The sequence below is a fragment of the Camelus ferus genome, chromosome 2, assembly GCF_009834535.1.
Source record: "Camelus ferus isolate YT-003-E chromosome 2, BCGSAC_Cfer_1.0, whole genome shotgun sequence".
In the NCBI taxonomy this organism is placed as follows: Eukaryota; Metazoa; Chordata; class Mammalia; order Artiodactyla; family Camelidae; genus Camelus; species Camelus ferus.
Window position 1 is genome coordinate 112,672,823 of NC_045697.1, and position 23,182 is coordinate 112,696,004.

At 39.7% G+C, this 23,182-nt stretch overlaps 1 protein-coding gene and 1 long non-coding RNA gene across 4 annotated transcripts in view; one reads left to right on the top strand and one right to left on the bottom strand.

The window, feature by feature from the left end:
- MARCHF1 (membrane associated ring-CH-type finger 1) overlaps positions 1 to 23,182 on the top strand; it is a 779,824-nt gene that overhangs the window by 444,013 nt on the left and 312,629 nt on the right. The window lies entirely within an intron of this gene.
- On the bottom strand, positions 1,177 to 21,697 carry LOC116659042. The gene is made up of 3 exons (XR_004314318.1): positions 21,686 to 21,697; positions 20,524 to 20,528; positions 1,177 to 1,239 (listed from the first exon to the last, which is right to left on the bottom strand). It is a non-coding gene; the product is annotated as an uncharacterized LOC116659042 (long non-coding RNA).

Sequence of the window (23,182 nt, forward strand, 5' to 3'; positions counted from 1 at the left end):
AGAACACCCCACACTCTCCTGGTTTACCTCCTCCTGGCTTCCTTAGCTGCTGTTTTTCTTCAGACTTCTTTACTGGCTCTGCACAGTCTCCTTATTTACCAACTTTGTAGTCCTCTGGGGCTGAATCTTTAAACCTCTTCTCTTCTCTGTTTTTACTTACTCCTCAGGAGATTTCGCCCATCTCTCGGCTCTAAAACTCAAGCACATGCTCATTACGCCCAAATTTATGCCTGCATCCCAGAATCTCTCCCCTGAAGCCTGTACTCAGGTGTCTCTCTTCTTGGTGCTCCTTACAGAGTCTAATAAACATTGCTAATTTAAATATGCTTAAAATAAATTTCTAATCCCTCCTTCTCAAAACCTAACAATTAACACTGCTCCCATCTCATGTAATGACCACCCCATTTTCCTAATTGCTCTGATCCAAAACCTCAGGTCTTCCTGTATTCACCTCTCACCACTCTCCCCTCCCTCAAACCACATCCAAACCACTAAAAATAAATCCAGAATCTGACTACCTCTCATCACTGCTTACCCATCTTAAGCTTTCTACAAGATTACTGGAAGAGCCACTTCATTGCTTTTACTGAATTTGCTGGGTTGGAGTCTACCAGCAGAGCTTCTGGAGTTCTTGAGATTCAAGATGGTCTAAACTCTTAAGAACTTCAACTTGTAAAAAGCCATTCAGTATTGATGGCCACCATGTTTGGCATCAGATGCCCTGACCTTCCCTCCCCAGCCCTTCCAAAGCATGTGCATGTTTTTAATATGAAAACACTTCCTGCTTGGAATACAAAGAATGGCTTCTGCTTTCCTGAGTGAAACCTGACGTACACTTTGTGGAGAAATAATTTGCCTCTTGAAGCTAACTCCTCCTTTCTTCATTTCCTTCCGATACTTACTCCCTGTTCTGATTAAATAACCCCTCCATTTCCTATCCTTTTTCCTGCTTTCCAGGCACTGGTTTATCTGCACCACCCCAGCTGACACACTTATATTGACTTATCTGCTTAGTATCTGTGTCCCCGCAGTAGAATGTAGGCTTCCTAAGGCAGAACACTTTCTCTTTGATTCACTGCTGCATTCTTATTGCCAGAAGCACGCCCAGCATCGAGCACATTCCTAAAACATACTTGTTGAATGAATGAAGGAATAAATCTGGCTATACTTTAAGAATGAACATAGTAGTAACTAACTTTTAAAAAGTGTTTACTGTTTGCCAGACACAGTTGTGAGGGCCTGATATAATATTAGCTCATTAAATCCTTACAACAGCACAATGAAGAAGATTTGTTATCACATGGTTTTATAGATGAGGAAACTGAGGCACAGATGGATCAAATAATTTGCCCAAAGTCACACAGTTAATGGAGGTCAAGGGTCAGGGTTTGATCTCAGGCAGTCTGGCATTTTTATTGCCGCTCAAAAAATAAACAGCATAAAGAATAAAGATGGGAAGGGAGAGTCCATTTAAAAATTTCAAACCACCCAGAATATTTTGTGATATAAGCACAGAAAATTCTTTTTACTTACTAATTCTGACACGAAAACATCAGAAATTTCAACATAACTTCCTACATTTAAAAAGTAACAAAAATAGTATATGGTATTTACTATTAAGAATTTTTTTTTTTAGTGGGGAGTATATAGCTCAGTGGTAGAGTGCCTGCTTAGCATGCACGAGGTCCTGGGTTCAATCCCCAGCACCTTCATTAAGAAATAAATAGTAAATAAATAAATAAACCTAATTATCACCCCCCCGCCTCCACAGAAAAAGAGTTTTCTTTTTCATCTGTAGATGGTGGTTTGGCAATAATCACTTACCAGGCAGATTTGTCATAAAGGTATGTGCTCAGGAAGGTAGGACTTCTGGTCCATAAAACACAGTAGAAAAAGGAAATGGCGTCAGGACGTGATTCTTGTCACACATGACGGGGAGCAGATGTTACTCAGTGAGACACAGGCATTCCCGGGACTAAGGTCTGAGAAACTCAGTCAGAATCCCTCTTGTCGATCTTTTATCTGTTATCTGGCCTCTTTTCTCCCACCACGTAACGTATATTTGTTGAGTGTGTTTGGCTGTACTACGTGGTGATGAGACAGTCTGTGCTCTAAGTATGTTTATAATTTCGTAGAAACGCATAAGAAGTTACCACATTACGTAGCCTCTTTGCTAAAGGGGAAGCCTCTGGACTCCCACGCCCTGGAATCAGGCCCTGATTCCAAGACTGAGCAAGATATTTAATCTTCTTGTACCTCAGTTCCTTATCCCTAAAGTCGAGATGAAAAGACCATCTGCCCCCTAGGATTATTAAAGGATTAAATGGCTTGATATTTATAAAGCACTTAGAACAGTGTCCGGCACATGGTCAAGACGTCATAAACATTGCTTATTATTGTAATGTAATTTACATGATATTATCCTAAACTATGATAAACCACTGTGTGTCCCCAGAACATGGCACTTCATACGATGTCTCTGTTTTCTCCATTATTTTCCCTCCCCTAACGTTTTCTGTTGCAAAAACCTACAGTCCTCCTCTTGTGTTGCTGTCACACTACTCTCACACACAGGACACTGTGGATGCCAGGGGTGTGGGAGTTTTCCCCCACAGCAAGCAATTCTCTGGGGTCTCAGCAGGGTGTCCTACAATTTAACTCAATTCTGACACTCTGTACCTGGAGCTGGCATCAGACCCCACAGGTTAAAGCTGCGTCCCACAAGGCTGCTCCCATCCCACTTGAAATGCCCACCACAAGCATTGTGGATCCTGGGTTACCCGCTGCTTCTGTCTGACTTGGCTACAACCCCTTCTTCTGGTTCAAATAATCTGCTAGAGTGGCTCAAGGAACTCAGGGAAACAATTTGCTCGCTTATTAAAAGATGTGATGAGGGCTACAGATGAAGACCCAGATGAAGAGATACACAACACGAGGTCTGGGAGGGTCTGGAGTGCAGGAGCTTCTGTCCCCAGGAGAAGGGGTGTATCCTCTCCCAACGTGTGGATGTGTTCACTCACCTGGAAGCTCCTAGGACCCTACGCTACGGGGATCTTTATGGAAGCTTCCTCACATCATTAACTCCATTCCAGCCCCTCTCCCCTTTCTGGAGGATGGGGGATGCAGGTGAAAATTAAGTTTCTAATCATGGCTTGGTCTTTCTGGTGACCCGCTCTCACCCAGGAGCCCCCCTTACCCCAAGTCACCTCATTAGAACAAAAGATGCCTCTAGCCTTCTTATCACTTAGGAAATTACAAGGGTTTTAGGAGCCTTGTTCCTGGAACCAGGGAGGGGAGCAATCACCAATATATAGATTTCCTATTTTCTCATACAGGTCATTTCCTGATTCCTCATTAACTCCAGAATGTTACTGAAACTCAGGTCAAGCATCAGCCCAGAGCTTGAATAGCATTTATCTCACCATAGGTAATAGTTGATATAATTTACTGTGAATGTAAATTTGCTTAGATACATGCTTCTATCTCATAGGGACCATACTGAACAACTTCGTGTCTCAGCTTCTAGCACAGTGTCTGGCATGTGGTGCAGAAATTAAATAGCAAAATGAAACAATGCTTGCTGCACATGAAATGGTAAGGATATTAGAGAAATGCTGTAATGCTCTCCAAGAAGAGGGCCTCATGCTACCTCCCAAGGAAACTTCGCAAGTATTGTGCCTTGAATTTCCAGCTGTCTGTTGGATCCTCAGCCTTAAGAGCTCAGACAGTGAATTGGAAAGCACACCAATACTTCATTCATTTCTCAGGAGTGGACGCTGACCTAATGAATCAGACAAACGGAACCAGTCTGCAGTTTATCAATTGACAGTGAGAAATGACTGTCACCCAGACAAGAATACTCAAAGTGCAAAGATGAGTGTGTTCCCTTGCTAAAGTCAGAGCTTCAGGAGGCTCTGCAGTAAATACATGTGGAAGAAAGAATGAATTCAGGTAGAAATACTCAAGGGAGAGTTCTGGACTGGAAAGTGTAGTATCTGAAGGTGTCGAAATGGAAAAGTCCCTTAGGCATGAATATTTGGGGCAGGGTGAGAAGAGGGTTCAAAGCGAAAGTTTAGGTAATCCTTGACTTCTTCATCTTATCTTTCCAAAATTCCTGTTTATCTTATAGGAGAAAGGTTCCTTGCGCCCAAAGCCCAATGTTGTTCTGGGCTTTGAACTTACAACAGGGATTTACTGGATAGCACAGGAAACTATGCTCAATATCTTGTAATAACCTATAATGGAAAAGAATCTGAAAAAGATATATATATATATATATATATATATATATATATATATATATATATATATATATATATACCTTTATAACTGAATCACTATGCAGTACACCAGAAACTAACACACATTGTAAATCAACTATATTGCAATTTTCTTTTAAAGGATCTTTCAGATTTTCTCCTGCCGGAAGCCCTTTCTATCCTGAACCCACATCAAGGAAAATGCAACTTGCTTTTCACTTTGGAAGTGAGAAATCTTAAGTAGGTTTTCTGGATCACAAAAGGTCTTTCCTTCTTCAATTATGTTTACATTTTATACATATTTTCTACATATGAACAGGAGAATCTCCAACCCTATCCTCTTCTGTTTATTCTATTGACCTTACTTAATTACAGGATTTGGGTGATTATTTTTGTGATGTCTTCCTAGCATCTATTTTCTTTACAAACTGCCTCATAATAGTTAAAACCAAAGGCCTTCAATTTTTTTTTATTGAGACACTTTATTATTTAAAAATATTACTATACCTTTCCCAATATATTTTATTTTGCTATATTTGTTAATAAGCAATATGTAACAAGCTATATAGTGAATCATCACATTGTGTAGACTATAAAACACACACAAAAATAGAAATTGAAAAAGTGAGATAGTGCTGGAAAAGATTATACATTTAAAAAAATATTGATTATGATATTTTAAATGTTATCTATGATGATAATGTCATACAGTCATTTAGCTAATATGGCAAATTCCAAAGCACAGAGATAACAGGGCGTATCACTGGTACCTACTTCAAATCATAGTCTTAAACTTTTACTGGTATTTGTGAGTCTATGTAAGATCTGATTAAATAATTTCAATCTATGGTGTCTTTTAAGATAGTTATAAACCACTTATTCAACAAGGGAGATTGATTTACTAAACTAGATTAAATGACCTTGAAATGCACTTAACAGGTCATGTCTAAACTAAGGGACATTGAAATATGCGGAAATTAAATGACTGGGTGAGGCAGCCGCTGTCCATTCCCCACCACGAGGGACGCTCCTACCTTGGGAACCTTGCGTGATGTAGCAGCCTGAGTGAGGAGGCTGGTGCCTGTCATTGACTGGGAAAGCTTAGTACGGCTCAGTTTCATTTACTGCTATGTGTGTTCATGTATGTATTTTTCATCCTCAACCCTACACACCGCCTTATTTGCTTATTCTCCTTTCAGGACCCCCTCTGATTTAAATGGAATACTTTTCCAAATTTATCCTCAAGCATTGCCAACTGCAGAGAAAAGTAATTCTCACTCCTGGAGATTGGGGCATTCGTTTTCAAATGACGGCCATTAATTTTTTTTGAAGTTCTCTTATTAAATTTTAAAAAAATCTTTAGAAGTAAAACAGCTTTAGCATTCATTCAGTCCTATTGGTTTTTAGATAAAGTAGTTTTGTCAATTATTAACCATTTTCTAAAGTGTATACCATGTCTGATTGCTAGCTTGGGCTGTCTCCTGGCATGTAATTATGTTTATGTAAGTTTGCAAGTTTAAGGATGGCAGTTTTAGAACAAGGATAAATGAGATCTCATGAATGTGGTCAGGGTAGTTTGAAATCAGTCAGCTCTGTGATGGTGATGTTTCAAAGGTCTGGTGACCCCAGCCTCACCCATGACCTTCTCAAGTACTGAGAGGTCTTGGAACCAGGGTCGTGGTCAGTAAATATGAAAGACGAGGGGGAGGGGGGGATGCAGCCCCAGTGCTAGTTTGTCACATTTGTACCCACGACCTCTCAGAGGCAAGAGAGGCTTGGACCCTCCATTTAAAAATGTACTTGGAATACTAAGGAAAATGAAGGAATGCCCAAGTACGGTCATATAGTAAAGCACATTTTAAGATAGAAAAGGAAACAGTCAACATTCAGGTGACACTAGAGAGTTTTTTTTAATAATTATTGAATTTTCTTAATACAAGACTGCTTTGTTCTTTCTTTCTAGAAATCTTTTAAGCAAAGATTTGGTCCCCAGGTTCCAGGGGACGATGAGGGCCTCTCAGGACACCACGTAGGCTGGCGCATCCTACAAAGTTGCAGTCCCCTCGACCGCTCCGCTAAGTGCCTTGGGCGCATCTGACAATCAAACATCAATCTCTTTATTCTGAAGCCAGCTTTTAGACACTATTTATAAAACCTAATAAATCAGGGCTTCCTCCCTCATTGAATAAATGGGGAACATTTTTTTTAATCCCAGTGTAGTAATTGGTAGAGGAAATGGTTAATAATCACGGTCTATGCAATTCAAAGACATGTTTATACCTTCCTCCACCAAAGAAAGATCAAAGAACATCAATTCACTACTTCGTGATAGATTTATTAGATGTCTCTGGATTAGACGCAGAGTGGGGCAGGCAAAGGGCCCAGGATGGTGGGATGAAAGCTTGATATTTACAGCAGTGCTCTGTAAATAGAGTTGTGAGAGTTAGGAAATACAAACATAAGACATCAGTTACATTTGAATATCGGACTAAAAAAATACTTTTTTAGTACAAGTATGTCCCAGTAAAAATTTAGGGTATGCTTGTATGAAAAAACATTCATTGTTTATCTGAAATTTAAATTTACCCAGGCATCTTGTAGTTTATCTCGTAACCCTATCTTTAAGCCTCAGGGAAAAAATATCACAACCATAGCATCCTTCTAAAATCTCCAGTATTGGTTCTGAGTACTCTGTTATCAGATAGTGCAATATCTGATCATTTTTAGAGCAAATCTTAAGACTTCTTAATTAAGAGTTGGATTGTTTACTGGAACCTTTTAGCAAGTCTGGAGACAATAATGAATATGGTTAAGAAGCCTTAATGACTGGGTGATTATGAGCCCTCATATCTTCTTATCTAAAATGAAAAAAAAAACAAAACCTCTGTATGTAGTTCTCCGTGTTTTAAATAAGGAACAATAATGAATGAATTAAATGGAATTTATTTGAAATTATAAGTGGAACAGAACATATTACCACTGTTGATACTCAGTGACAGAAGATGGAAGAAAAGGGATGTTAACATCTCCTTTCCTTTTCCAATCTCAGTTCAAAAACAAGGCTTAATATTTTAAAATGTAAAATGAGATGCTTAATTGCAATTCCTATTTTTGGTCATACTATCTGTGATGTGGCGATCACCCATTTCCAGCTAGATATCTTTCCAAAGCATCTTGAATATGTTTTATTTTTGACCTTTGTTATATTTTAAATACCTGAATTCCTCTAAGGTCGGACCTATCGATGTTCAAGTACAAGTGTAAAAATGCACATTAGGTAAAATGCCACGGTAAGAAAATGGCTTGTTTGGAGGAAAGCAATCGATCTGACCTACCAGATTTCACCAGGCACCAAATTCCTTACATGAAATCAACAGATCAGGTAGGAAGGTGCTGCATTCTACTTGTCAGCGTGGACGCCAGTGGATGCAGTATAATCAAATTCTAATCAGACGCCAGCATCTCTGGGCGTCTTGGTTTGTACGCGTGATATGTGGTTGACTGCGTCTCCTTTCATTAAAGTTACTTTCCGAACATTAGGCATATTTGTCTATTCCCAGTGGTGGTGGGGAGCTGTCCAAGCAGGAGACAGTGACAGCCAAGGGAGGTACTCCCAAGCATGTAGGATACCAGAAGCAAGTGACGGCACGAGGGGAAGGGCAACGGGCTTGTTTCCTGCACGGTTGGCTCCCAGAGGCTCAATTGTGTATATTTCACCTCATCTGGAATGTAACAATGTTTTCATCAAATTATTTTTTTAAAATTTTAATGAGCTGTCAACATTGGACATCTAATATGACAATGGAAAAAGAAAAGCTATTTAAAAAAGTGAGCTAACGTGGTCTTCAATGGGGCTACATCCCAAGAGGCAGAATTCAAAATTAAAAGACAGTAATTTAGACAGCTTGTATAGATGATGAAAGCTTTGTTTATACATTCATAATCCCTTCAATAATGTAGCTGCTTAGCTGACTGAAAGGGCGCGTTTCCTCCCAAAGTCGAGAGTCTGGACAAGACAGCTTCTGGAGTCGCAGCTTCCCTGGGACCTGGGAGCTGTCAGGCTGCCTAGGTTCTGACTGTATCGTCGCCCTCTGTAGTGTGGTTAGCATTCCCGTGTCACCTTTGCCTTAGTGACAAAGAGGTTAAGTGCGTTCACTGGCTTAGTATCACCACCAAGTCCCAGAGATGCAACTGTATGTTTATTTCTGGCAACAAAGACTTCCCGTCATGGTTGACTCTTTGAAAAGCAGTTTCAAAGCAAGACATGGAAGATTTCCTCTTTCATCTCTGACCTGGGAATTACTGTATTTCGGCAAATTAGAAAGAGAGGCAAGTTTCTTGTCCCATTGAGAACAAAAATAAATCAGTTGATTAGGTCTCATACCTCAGACAGTACCCACAATTCACTATTGATGTAGTTTTCTTCATGACGTGACAGAGAACTTACGATGTTATTTATGGATGTTTTCACTGGGATAAACTCATAATCAAGATATTTTATTTCCATGACAGTCCCTTGAGGGGATGACAGACAGGAAACGTTAGACTACCTCGTTCCCTCATGGACCGGAGGCGGAGTGCAGGCTGCTGTCAGATTTAATAAACAGTGCCCGTCCACGTGGCTTTGACTGTTACGATCGGTGTTGTGTGCCCAAGTAGAGTTGATAGCAGTGTTTCTGCTCTAAATCTTTCCACTGATTCCTGCACAGTAGTTCCTATATTTCCCATACTCCTGATCTTTTCTCTGCACCCCCTAAACCTGATCCCAACCAGACTGCCTCTTTATGGCTTACTACCTCTCTACCCCCTTCCCTTGTTAGGCTCTCAGTTATTTTGTAGTTGAGACACCCTGCAGGCAGGAAACGTGTCCTATGCACCCTCTCCCCCAGAGCCCAGCAGAGGCACAGAGTGGGCGCCAGATGGGTGTATGTCTGATGGTTTTATCCCTCACACCTCACAGAGTGGGTCAGAAACGTTGTTCTGTGCGTGTAAATATGCACTTGGCTGTGATGGGATTGATACAGGAAAACGGGACATGAGAGGATGGCCATGTCCCAGGTCTCCGGTGAGTCCCCAGAACGCACCCCCTCAAGTAAGGGTCCTTGGCTTCACGCAGGAAAGAATTCAAGAGCGAGCCATAGTTGAGTGAAGGTAGATTTATTCAGAGATGTGCACACTCCACAGACAGAGTGTGGGCTGTCTCAGAAGGCCAGAGAGAGCAACCACAAGGTGCAGGGTTGTTAGTTTTTATGGGCTCGGTTACTTCTTATGCTGACAAGTGGGAGGGTTATTCTAACTACTTTGGGGAAGGAGCTGGGATCCCCACGAATTGGGCCACTGTGCACTCTTGACTTTTTACGGTTAGCCTTGAAACTGTCATGGTGCCTATGGGAGTGCCATTCACCACACTAATGTACTTCAACGAGTGTGAAATGAAGCTCAAGTTCTACTAGGGGTTGACTCTTCTGCCATCTTGGTGCTCATTGCTGGTCATTCCTATAATGGCTGTGCCCTGCCCCCTGCCCCCTGTCTCAGGACGCAGGGGGTGTGAGGCTGTGCAGATTTCCAGCTCTCCCCTGTCTGCGCTGCACTGTTGCCCTGGTGATGCTGGTGCACTCCTTAAACGTTTCCTTCTCTCTACTTATTTCTAATTCGTTCTGCATTAAACATACTTCTCTCCTCCTCAAGTGAGTCTGTCGGTGCAGAATGCTAGAGGCTCACTCACACGGGCGTGAACAGGATACTTGGAGCAGGAGTTCACATTGGAACCTCAGGATACATATGGAATATTTAACAGTTTTAAGTCAAGCTAATGCATTTTAGATAAATATGCCCTGTTCTCCTACATTAAAAAATATAACTTTATGCCAAAAAATTGCTTTTAGGAAGTATAAAGCTATATTTTTTAACATAACTGCAAATTGACAAAAATTCATAGACACATTAATTTAATTATTTCTGCTCACATCGATGTGTGTCTCATTAGTGGGTCAGCAATGTTTGGTGGAATAGTACAGTAAAGTCTTCCTAATTCATATATATTTACATATATATATTCACAAAAAGTTGTTTTCTCAAGTTTTGATTTCAGCAAAATAATTATGTTGTTACAATCAATATATTTTATATAATGTGGGTTTCAGTAAAAGTAATCATCTAAATGATTAAAAGAGTAAAATGTCACTATCTGAAATATGGAAAATTCAAATATAATAACAATGTCTGTTAATGTAAATATAAATATAAAATCTAAATTATTTTCCTTTTAAGAATTATTTTTCTGAATATTCAGTTATCTAACTTAAAAGGTAAGTTATACATCATATTTAATAAGCATCAAAATCTGAAAGCAAAAACTTGAAAGGTGAAAATTTTAAATTTAAATTTATTTTCTGTAAAGTTCCCAACATTTGATTACATAATTTTATAAAAAATAGATGTATTTTCAATTCTGTGTCCACCTGGTTGCTAATGGATTGGTCAGTATCGGGTTTCATATATAACTCAATTCACACGTGTATTTATAGACACATATACTATATGAGTACAGGATTGATTGACTGATGTAAGTAGACTACCCACATACAATACTTACAGATAGTACTGTATATTTTAAGAGATTTTGCATTGTTTAGGATTGCAAATTTTTCCTTATCCACTGTGGGTGACTGTTGGGAATGCCTTACAGTCATGCTGTCAAGCACCATGTGTTGGACCTATAGGACAAGTGAAATTTCCGAGTGGCCCTCAGACTATATCCACTGACTTTTACCCTCGACTTTTGATTTTAAAAACTATACACAGAGAGAGAGAGACATACCCCTCCAACTCCTTTGTCTAGAGATTAGTTTTGAATTACCAAAATTATGGATGGTCCTTGTAAAATTCAAACAATATAGAGAGGATTCAGCAAAAGTCACTCCACTCCTTCCATGGTCCCCTTTTCCAGTAACTGTTACTAAAGTTTGGTGTAAACTGTTCTGGATACTTGCGTGTGTATGTGACGCACACACAAGTACTCACACACACATGCACATTGCGTGCACACACTTTTATAAATGTAGGGGATGGTACTCTATGTAGCCTGGAACTTGCTTTTTTTCCTTTAAACAATGCATCATGAGTGTCAGCCTACTTCACTGTTTATATTGTAAAACTGATTTAATCATATCCCACAAATGATGTTTAGATTGTTCCCACTTTTCTGTAATTATAAATAATGCTGCCATGAAAGTCACATTTATATGAATGTTGTATAAATGTAGCTGGCATATTTGGGAACACTAGTGCCACTGGACCACTGTGTTGGCGTCCTGAGCACATCTGTAGCCAAGGACCCCATCTCATTGCCTCAGTCGCCCCCGTCCAAGCCCCAGGACCCTGCACCCCTCCCCCGATGGAGAAACTACAGGGGTCATGTGTGGCCCACTGTCTCCAGGACTGCGCTACGATGTGCTCAAGTTATACAAAATCATAACAGCTCTTTTAAGGTTACCTGAAAAATGAGTTCCCCTTCTAAACCTCTTCCCTGGGAAATCTGAAATGTCTTTCTATTAATAGTTGAGCACTTAATCTTGTTCCACCGTGGAACCAGGTGGCGCTTTGTTCGTTGTAATTTCTCAGGGGACAGAAGTGTTGGAAGTCCGTGTTACATGGTGCCACTCAAACGAAGCCTCTCGCATCCCTGGCAGGTCCAGTCCTGACATCCCGTGGTGGGAAAGGGGCATCCTGGTAGCACCGGGAAGATGTTTACCGAATTAGCCTGCAATTGCTGGTACAAAAAACTGACTTCCCACAGTGCGTGGTAATGGTACCTATAAATTATTTATTTTTAAAATTCGACATGAGCCACAAACCGCTGAGGGGAGTTTATTTTACGGCTTACGGGGAGAGTCCTTCAGTTACGTGAACGGTGAAGCTCCTACAATCTTTCTCAGCACCCAGCAGAGGAATGGACTCACGTGCACCCGTGCTGCTGGATCCAGGGCACGACCCCATCCTGCCTAAACTCCAGAACAAAGGCATGGGGTGGGATTGAATTCAAAAAGGCGCTCAGGGCCTCCCACATCCCAAATTTGGAAATCCTTCAACAGGCCAGGGAAATGCCCTGAAACCCAGGCAGCCCCAAAGCAGTGTCTCTTTAAGTGACTCCTTGATTCACGGAGGGGCACGGGTTCCATCCACTTACTGTCTGAGCACAAAGTCAGAACAACTACAGATTCACTTAGGTGAGCAAATATCTTTTTATTTTTAATACCGATACCTCCCACCTGGGCTGCTCACCGCCGCCGCGATTTACCTCGCCTCTTTCATGCTCACTGGAGTAAAGCAGCCCATGTTCTGCAGAAGCAGACTCGTTCCTGGCAAGTGTCTGCCCAAAACGAACGCGACTACAGGGCATTTGGCAGAATCCCTACAAATGTTTGCCAGATGAGGTCCAGGAAAACGGGAGCACGCCAAAGAGGCAGAGGGCTCTTTGCTCTGACAAAGGGGTTGAAAGAGAAAAGTGAGACACACAGGAAAGAACATCATCAGACAGCTTGAAAAACCCCCTGTGAGACTCCACATCTGAAAGCAGCGGGCACCCCTGCCCCCCGGCCGCCACTCCGCCCAGGCGTGTGTGCACGCATGGATGTAAACGCGTGCTCGCGCACACGTGCACGAAGGTCACGGCAAGACACTGCGCTTCCTTCTAAGTGTAACCAGAGGCTGGGAGGGTTGTAAACAGGCATGATCCAATTTGCATTTTTAACAGTCCACTCTGCCTGCTTTGTGAAGACTGTGCTCTCAGAGGACAAGAGTATTCGCAGGGACATCAGGGGTGGAAGCGCTCTGAGTAAAGCTCCGCACTTTTTAGTTCTTTTGCAGGTAAGAAGATGGACTTTAGGAGGAGTGCTCCGAGTTCCTTTTTTGGCCATGTCGAGGTGTTGATTGAGTGGGGATTTGGATATATTTATCTACAGCTAAGGAAAAGGAGAGGTTGGGGTGAGGTAAAATTTGACAGTATAATGGATAACTTCTCCAGAAAATGGAAGAGAGTTGTAGATCAGTGATTCTCAACCCTGTGTTTTCATTGGAAAAAATAATGGTTCCCACATCCAGGTACAAACTAATTTAATAAAAATGGGTGGGATGGGACTGAGGCAATGATGTTGGTTTTTTTTTTTTTTTTTTTTAATTCTCCTGTTGATTCGGATGTGCAGTGACGGTTAAAAACAAAAAGAAACAAAACAAAAAAACATTGTTGAAGAGAGAGAAGAGGTCCAAACCCTGAACGTGTAGGAAGAAAAAGATAAATGGTGAACGTATTGGGATTAAATCATTGATGCCTCTGTCACATAGACATTTAATCAAGATCATTGCTGTAGCGAAGAAAATGACTGATCTTGAGATCACAAGTGATAGCAGATAAAAGGGGCTTATAATGTAAGGCTGTCATTATCATTTATACAGTACAGTTCTTAATACAGCCTCCAGAGAGTTAAGCATGGATAATAGTTATTCAGAAACCTGTGGACTTTTAAAAGTATAATTTGGGACTATTTTCGGCTCCCAAAAACTTCAAAAAATTGGTACTAATTAAAGAATGGTTTGACACAATTAAATCCGTGATTGAATCCATAAAGTTATTTTAAAGTATCTGATTAATTAATCATCAAACACTATTAGCTTAGCATTTTGCTCTCCGTAGCCTTCTGCACTATCAATATTTCTTCTTGTAACTATTTGGAAAATCTAGCTAGTTAATTTTCTGACTTAACTAGTGAATTGATGAAAGAATATTCCACATCCTCATGCAAGACTGGAGAAATGAAACAGCCGTAGACTGTAGAAAAGCTGGATTTTTGTCCTCACCTCTTCTCCTTTTTCACCATCATTTTTTGGGGGCAATAACCTATATTTCCATGATGTCTAATATTAACTTCTATACAATCACTTCTGTACCAAATCTAAAACCCTAACTCTGATCCCAATCCTTTTTCATAAGAGTACTTCAAGCTGCCACTGAGCTGGAGGCTGCGGTGGGATTCCACGTGCCACGTGCAGAGTAGGGAAGCCAGCTAGGGAGATGTTCTAATGATGCAGAAGAGAACTGAAGAGATGGAGTCAAGCCAGGGTGAGCAGGATGTGGACAGGATGTGGAGCTGGACCGGAGATGCATTCTGAAGTCCATCTCTCTATTCTAGTGGCTGACTAGAAGTATGACGAGGGACAGTAACCACGGATGGCGTCCACATTTCTAGTTAGAACGTGGATGGGAAGTCTTCACAAAAATGGCAGTTTTAGGTGACAGAGCGATTCTGAAGAGAAGAGAAGTTCTGTCTGAGACATAGTAATTCGGCCATTCCTATAGGACACTGACGTGGACACACTTGGAGCTGGCTGTGGAGTCCAGTTTGGGGGAAACAGGTTAGGGCTACATTGAAAGATCTAGTGTTGGACTGTCCATTTTTGCTACCCAGATATAATTTTTACGTCTAGAAATACTGGATTACTTAAATTTTTAGAAAACGTCTGTACTTTTTATCCTCACTTTTGTGATACATGGTTCTCCTTTAAGGAAAGTCTTCTGTGTGACACAGTTGTCAAGACACAGTTTCTCTGAGAGTTGTCAAGACAGTTTCTCTGAGAATTTCTTCATCTTTAAAACAAGGAGACTGTGTCTAATAAGGGCTAATAAACAGTAATCACATCTAATAAGTAATTTATCTAATAAGGGCTTTTCGAAATTCCAGTTCTAATATTTCCCCTTTCTTTATCCACACACATCTTTATGGTTCTGTGGTCTCTGATTCTCTGCCATTATCTCAGTCTGAAATCTCCTTTCTTCAAATATTAATTTATTACTCCGCCTTCAAAAGTGTGTTAAATTCCTCTCCTTCGTTCCCCTGGCCAGAATCAGGTCATCATTTCTCAGCATGTCCAGCAAATAGCCCCCAGGCAGCCAGCTGAATGAGTGGAATTGCCCTGACGCCGTAGCATGGTTTGCACGAGTCTTAGCAGTTTACAGAATCCTAACTGAGCAGTTCACTTCGGGAAAGATTTGATAGTTTGGTTTAAAGCATGGAAAAAGTGAGGTCAGTTTTCACACACTAGTACATGCAATAAAAGGGGACAAATAAAGATCGCAACATTTTATTCAAATCAGAAGAAAGGGTTCATAAGCCCAATTTCCATCCTGTCACAGAGCAGGACGGTCACGCTGTGAGGTTTGTGAGCGGTTCTCACTGCATGTTGTGTTGGGCGATGTAATTAAAGGAATGAATTTTCTTTCCTATTGGGATTTTTAATCATCACCAATTTGAGGTAATTTTGGAAGAAATTGTGACAGATTATTGAGATTTTGTATATTTCATTGAGGAATCTTGCTGAGCTGCTTTTTCACATCAGTGCCTTTGAGAAACTCAAAATTGTGGACTTCCCAGGGAATCACTTGTGTAGCTCACAAAGCTACCTGAACACATTTACCTGAAGACGAACTGAAGGAAAACATTTCAAGAAGGGTATCAGCGGTATGTTAAAAAAAAAAAAGGCAGGCATTTGAAATCAAACTCAACATATGTGTCAATGTAAGGCAGGTAAAACTGAGTTCAGTTCTCCTCATTGTGAATTATCCTGGACTGACTAAAATTACAGAAAGAGGAGGCTTATTGAGATAGCATGTAGACATGATATCAAAATTTCCAAAGAAATTCATAAATATTATTGTGTATAAAAGTAGCTCACATCCCTGTGGTTGAAGTGCACGTCGCAAGGTGTATGGGAGGTTTTTTTTTTTTTTCCCCCTCTACATTTGGGTCCATTTCAGGAAGGTCAGGTAGAAAATTTTCTTTAAAGGCGGACAACTATCCCAAAGATGAGCATATAAAGTACAAAAGTTTTCTAAGAATTTAAGTAATCCAATGCTTCTATGCAATAAAATCTCAGCCACGTGGGTATCTTTTTATTCATGCATCTCTGGGACTTGCAGCATTTGGTGTGCAGAGCTGATGGTACACGCCAGGTCTCCCAGACCAGCTATTAAAATGGTCCAGCACCTCTCTGCTGCAGGTGGTGAATGATGCAGACCTCAGCCTTCTGAGTGAAGTCTTGCCACCTGGCTGCCATAGCATCTCTGATAATCCAGCAACCCAAAGGATTATATCTACTGCAATCAGTAGTCCCCGTGCCACACTGGTTGTTAAGTATTTCAGATGTCACTCCATTAGTAACTCTTACTCTAAGCCCCGTGTCCATCTCTTTTGTGAGACCCAGATCGCCAGCTCAGCCCAGACCCTACGCATGTGTATAGCCTTCTGACGTCCTGTGCTGTAGATGGTAATGCTTGTTAAACTGAATTTAATTCTTTTCAAGTCTTTAAAAATAAGAATCAAAGTCAATATTTAGGTTGCAATTACTGTCTTAGCCCAGGTAGTCTAGAAAAAGGAGTCCGAGGCAAGGCTTCCACGAAGCTAATGCTTTATTAGGGGTCCAGCTGCAGAGCAGTGCAGGTGCAGAAAAACACAAAAAGATACTGCGTTGTCTTTCTTCCCATAGCTTCACAAGAAAACGTGGTGAGTCGGCTAGCACAAAGAGGAGGTGTCCAGGGCGGACCTGTAGAACCCCTGGGCCCCAGAACAGTCCACGAGCAGGAGGAAGGGCAAGGGATTTGTGCCACTTTTTCTCTCCCTGAGCTTAGCTTCCCCCTGGGCATTGCTCCCACACACTTGGTGTCACCAGGCCAGGAAAGGCAGAGGCCGGGGAGTCACAGTGCCTGTGAATTTGCCATCAGGGAGCAGGCAGGGCTGTCAGCAAGCAGCAGCTCCCACCGGGTGGATGGAAAGCCAAAAAAGCCCAGCCCTGACGGCACCCTGACTCTTGACAGGAGCTGAGATAACCAGGTGTCAGGGAACAAGGCGACAGCAGCAGAGGCCAAGTCCCGGGGCACAAGAGTCTGGACTGACACATCACTGAGGACTAGTGCAATTTCTAAGTTCAAGTTTCACCTAAACCTATAAACAAGGTCCCCTCTCCCCACACCCGAGCCCGCACCACCTCCATGTGAGTTGTGAACTTGGTACTTAAAGGGAAACTTACTTAGGCTTCAGTTTCCTCAGTCTGATGGAAGGAGCGAGATTGTCCATGAGCTGGAGAAGAACCTTAAGAAATTGATTTTTTGAAGTTTCTAGTGAATTGGGTCTTCCCAGTTTGACTTTATTTGTTTTACAATAAATGCTGAGAAATATCACAACATATGACAATTTATAGCCATATTTCTGGTATTCTGGTACAGATTATCTTGGAAGTATCATTTTTAAACAATTTTGGGTTTTTTCAGCTTTATTGAGGTACAGTGGGCAAAACTGTATATATTTCAAGTGTGTGAGGTGATGATTTGATACATGCATGCCTTGTAAAATGTTGCCCACAATCAAGTTAGCTAATCATCCATTCCTTCAAATGGTTACTTTTGTGTGTATGTGTGTGGTGAGGTTAAAGATTTACTCTCTTGGCGAATTTCAAGTACATCATACAATTTTTTAAATTGTAGTCACTATGCTGGACATTAGATCCTCATAACTGATTCATCTTATAACTAAAAATTTGTACCCTTTGACCAAACATCTCCACCTTTCCCTGAGCCCCCAGCCTCTGGCAACCACCCTTCTACTCCATTTCTGTGAGTTCCACTTTTTTTTTTTCTTGAACGTATTTTGAAAGTAATAGATGAATTATTTGTTTTGGCATAAACGCTTCTTGAATGCAGGTAGCTTGTAATCAACCATGTTTATCTTTCACTTCAAGATACAGCACTACTGTGATAGCTCTTCTGATGTAAAACAAGGAAGTTGCCTGTCACACTAGTATTTACTGTAGAAAAGGGAAGCGTGATTTTCAAATATTTCTTACATCAGATAATTCTTTGTTGAGAGCTTTTATCTTCCAATCAACCCTCCCAAGGGTCTACTTTCATCTTCTATTATGGGTACAGAGTTCCCATTCTTCAGGAGTCTACTTGGGTAGATTTAAATGAAAAAGTAAGTGTTCTTTGGCATTCTACTTTAATCAACTGTTGTCTTGTTCTCTTCATTGGGAAGGCAATCAACTTAGTTTTACTTCAAGGTGATACACAGCTGCAGAAAACATTCACTTTACATATGCCAGAAGGATTGGCTAAAAGTATGCAGGATCCCCAAGGTAATTTTGAATTAAAATGAAATGTCACTTAGACTAACATATTTAGAATTCCATTCCACTGTGCCTAGTAAAACATCCAGCTCTACATAATGGCTGGTTTTATTGTATTACTTTTTTTTTTTTCTTTTAAACATCTTCATTTCAAATACTTTAAGCTGCTTCTCAACTAAATTAATTAATAATGAACTCCAGTATCAAACAGCCTCCTTGGCTAACACATTTCAATCCTTTTGGACATTACAGTTCATGAAATTAGTCATTTTAATAAACTGTCGAAAACAAACTTTCCCTGCATTTGATTTTGGATTACTCATGATCTAGGAATTCCTGGTCTCAGATATTAATAAAGGAAGTGTACACAGAATGCCATGATAAGTGAGTAAGCAGAAAGTTTTCATATAATGTAAATAGAGATGTCAAATGCACACCCCATGCTATTATCTTCTGTGTCTGGTTTCATAGGGTCACATACATATACTTTACTCTAATTAATCAAATTTAAATTGTGTGTGTCTTTTATGTCAGTTCACTCTTCTGCCTTTAACTTTTCTATGCCTTTTCCTGTGAAGTCCTCTAGAGGGCAAAGACTTGTGTTTAAAGTTCTCCAAATGAGACCCACACAGCACCACGGGCCAGAAGGAACTTAATTACAGTTCTGATATTGGATTATATAGTTTTAGGCAAAACACTGGTTAAATACCAATCTCGTTATTATATTCTACCTAAATAATTTTTCCCAAGTTAGAGCTTTCACTAAACACCCCAAATTGTGCCATACCATGTTAAAAACAACAACAACAACAACAACAACAACAACAACAACAACAACAACAACAACAACAAAAACTCTTTACGCATGATTAGGGATGAGAATCTTACCATAATACATGAGGGGAAAGGGCTACTTTGTTTCTCACATATGAAAACCCTGATTTATGTTTCACTGACTTTTTTAAAAAATTTCAAGGCATCTTAATCTTTCTCTGCACTAGGATGAGAAAGGCAACATTTCTAGACTGACAGTTTCCTTTAATTCATCCCATTCTGCTTCACTATAATGTTGGGTAAATGTGACAGCAATCAGGGAAGAAATGTGCACTTCAGATTCTTTGTCATGGAAGTTAATTAATTTTTAAAATATTTCCCTTCTGCATTGTGTAAAACACTATTCATAATATGCCAACAAACCGAGCCAAAGCAAACAGAAAACTTGGGTACTAGACAGAAATGCAACTCTGCTCTATTTTTGTCCATATCTTAAATAAGTTTTTGAAACAAAATCTTGTAAGATTAAACATATGGACAGTGACAGGAATAATAGAAAATGAGATTAGTTTGAATGCTAAAGCTTTTCAAATGGACAGTGTGCCACATCCTAATGACAATAGTCATTTGGAACCTCTAGACAGTTTTTTTTAATTTTTTTTATTGAGTTATAGTCATTTTACAATGTTGTGTCAATTTCCAGTGTAGACCACAATTTTTCAGTTATACGTGAACATACATACATTCATTGTCACATTTTTTTTTCACTGTGAGCTACCACAAGATCTTGTGTATATTTCCCTGTGCTATACAGTGTAATCTTGTTTATCTATTCTACATTTTGAAGTCCCAATCTGTCCCTTCCCACCCCCTGCCCTTGGCAACCACAAGTTTGTATTCTATGTCTATGAGTCTGTTTCTCTTTTGTATTTATGTTCTTCTTTTTTTTTTTTTTTATTTAGATTTCACATATGAGCGATCTCATATAGTATTTTACTTTCTCTTTCTGGCTTACTTCACTTAGAATGACATTCTCCAGGAACATCCATGTTGCTGCAAATGGTGTTATGTTGTCATTTCTTATGGCTGTATAGTATTCCATTGTGTAAACATACCACTTCTTATTTATCCAGTCATCTGTTGATGGACATTTAGGCTGTTTCCATATCTTGGCTATTGTAAATAGTGTTGCTATGAACATTGGGGTGCAGGTTTTTTTTTGAAGTAGGGTTCCTTCTGGATATATGCCAGGAGTGGGATTCCTGGGTCATATGGTAAGTCTATTCTTAGTCTTTTGAGGAATCTCCATACTGTTTTACACATTGGCTGTACCAAATTGCATTCCCACCAGCAGTGTAGGAGGGTTCCCCTTTCTCCACATCCTCTCCAGCATTTGTCATTTGTGGACTTTTGAATGATGGCCATTCTGACTGGTGTGAGGTGACACCTCATGGTAGTTTTGATTTGCATTTCTCTGATAATTAGTGATATTGAGCATTTTTTTCACGTGCCTGTTGATCATTTGTATGTCTTTCTTGGAGAATTGCTTGTTTAGGTCTTCTGCCCCATTTTTGGTTTGGGTTGTTTGTTTTTTTCTTATTATGTCATATGAGCTGCTTATATATTCTGGAGATCAAGCCTTTGTTGATTTCATTGTTTGCAAAAATTTTCTCCCATTCCATAGATTGTCATTTTGTTTTGCTTATGGTTTTCTTTGCTGTGCAGAAGCTTGTAAGTTTCATTAGGTCCCATTTGTTTATTCTTGCTTTTATTTCTATTACTTGGGTAGACTGCCCTAGGAGAACATTTTTCAGATGTATGTGAGATAATGTTTTGCCTATATTTTCTTCTAGGAGATTTATTGTATCTTGTCTTTTGTTGAAGTCTTTGATCCATTTTGAGTTTATTTTTGTGTATGATGTAAGGGAGTGTTCTAGCTTCATTGATTTACATGCTGCTGTCCAGTTTTCCCAACACCATTTGCTGAAGAGACTGTCTTTATTCCATTGTATGTTCTTGCCTCCTTTGTCGAAGATTAGTTGACCAAAAGTTTGTGGGTTCATTTCTGGGCTATTCTGTGGAACCTCTAGACATTTTTTAATACAACACAGAAATTTAGAAAAATTCTATATAGATAATTGAAAAATAATTCTTTCTGAGTCTTTTTTTTCTTATATTATTGTATTTGAAACACATAGAAATCCTGCATAGCTAGAAAATTGTTAAACAATGTGTTATATACTGGACCTTTGACTCAGTCACTAAGTTGAGTTCCAAATGCCTAAAACAAGACCAATATTCAAGTATGTACATTTCTTAGGTTTTTACACTTCTGTAATATTCAAAGACAGGTTTGGGAGGATTCACTGTTTTGCAAGATGCCAATTTCCAATATTATTTCAACCAGTCTTCCTACATGTTGACCACAACCCAGCAGGAGATTTTTGTTGTGCACAGGAGCATAGAGAATGTATAGTAATGACAAGAGCGTCTTGATTTGTAACATTGTCATATTCCCCCCCACCATCGCTGTGAGCTACCACAAGATCTTGTATATATTTCCCTGTGCTATACAGTAACAGTGTAAAATCTGGACATAGTATTGTATTAACTTATCTAAATCATGAAGTGATTCTTAAACAAAGCTATATAATTTTGTGTAATATGGAGTGATCATTGGGTTACTTTTATTGAATAGCCTTAATGTTTTCTTACCTTAACAAAATAGACTTTTATAATGTTCTTTAATAGATAAATTGTTGGAAAATGCTCTCTTACTTTGTCTATCCTCCTTGAGTTGTCTGACAGAAACTATCTGGGGAGAGTTTTCAGCAGTAGCAACATATAATATGTAACTTGCATTTTTATTTGATGATGAATTCTGGGGTCAAAGAAAGCAAGAGATCAAGGGTCCCGGGGCGAAGCTTACCCCTGCTCTGAAACCACGGTCTCTTTGGTCAGGGCTTTACTTCTCAGCCTACTGAATGAGCACAAGAAATCTGTCTGCAGCTTGTCCGAGCAAATCCTTTGGGTGGTTCCTGTTATTGGGAGTTCCCATTGCCAAAGGTCATGAAGCATCTTTACAGCAAATGCCCTAAAGCATACCTGCTGTTTGCACCTGGCAGCAGCTCAGAAGCCCTAGATAAGCCTGCATGAAACAAGTTATCATGGGTATTGATTATGATTAAGCAATAAAGTGTGACACCTAGGTATCATTCAACTCACTCCTATAATTCCTGAACTACCATTCCTTCCTGGGTTTTTTTTGCTTCTCTAGATCCTTTTTTCTTTTCTTTGACTACAGCAGCCTTGCTCCTTTTAAGCTACTGTTTCAAGCTTCAGGCATTTCCTGTGCATTATGGATTAAATTTTAAGAAGCTGTTTAGTCCGTTGTAAAGCATCTATTACATGTTACTGAAAAGGTGTAGTCAGGAATCAGGCAACAGGGCGTAATGTCATATTAGAGCTTTCTCTCTATTTCATATGACTCTATTCTGGGGGAAAAAAATTCTCTTAAGGTGCATGCCTTGAGCATACAGGAAATCTTTGGAAGGATATAAAGTCCACCAAAGTCTCTTTTTATTTTACTGTGTCAAAAAACAAAGTTTCTTTTTCTTCTTTTAACATCAGTTCAAAGTTTTTCTTCCACAATGAAGCAGAATACATTGTAAATGTCAAATTTATCTTTACATGGCTCTTCACAGCTGCTGTTTTAAAAATTACTATTTGCATATCCAAATTTAGCTCTGAGAGAATCAGTTCCAAATTACACATTTGTTTATGTATATACATGTATGTTCTTTTCTCTTTTATGGTGAAATTAGCGACATTAGAACTCTGTGAAAGCTCATAATTTTTGATGCATTCAAATTAAGTTTTGGTTTTCTCTTTTAGCATCAACTGTTGGATAGTTTTCTATATCTTATAGTCTCTCATTTGGTGCCAGCATCCTATTTATCATGAAAGTAGTTTGCAGTTTT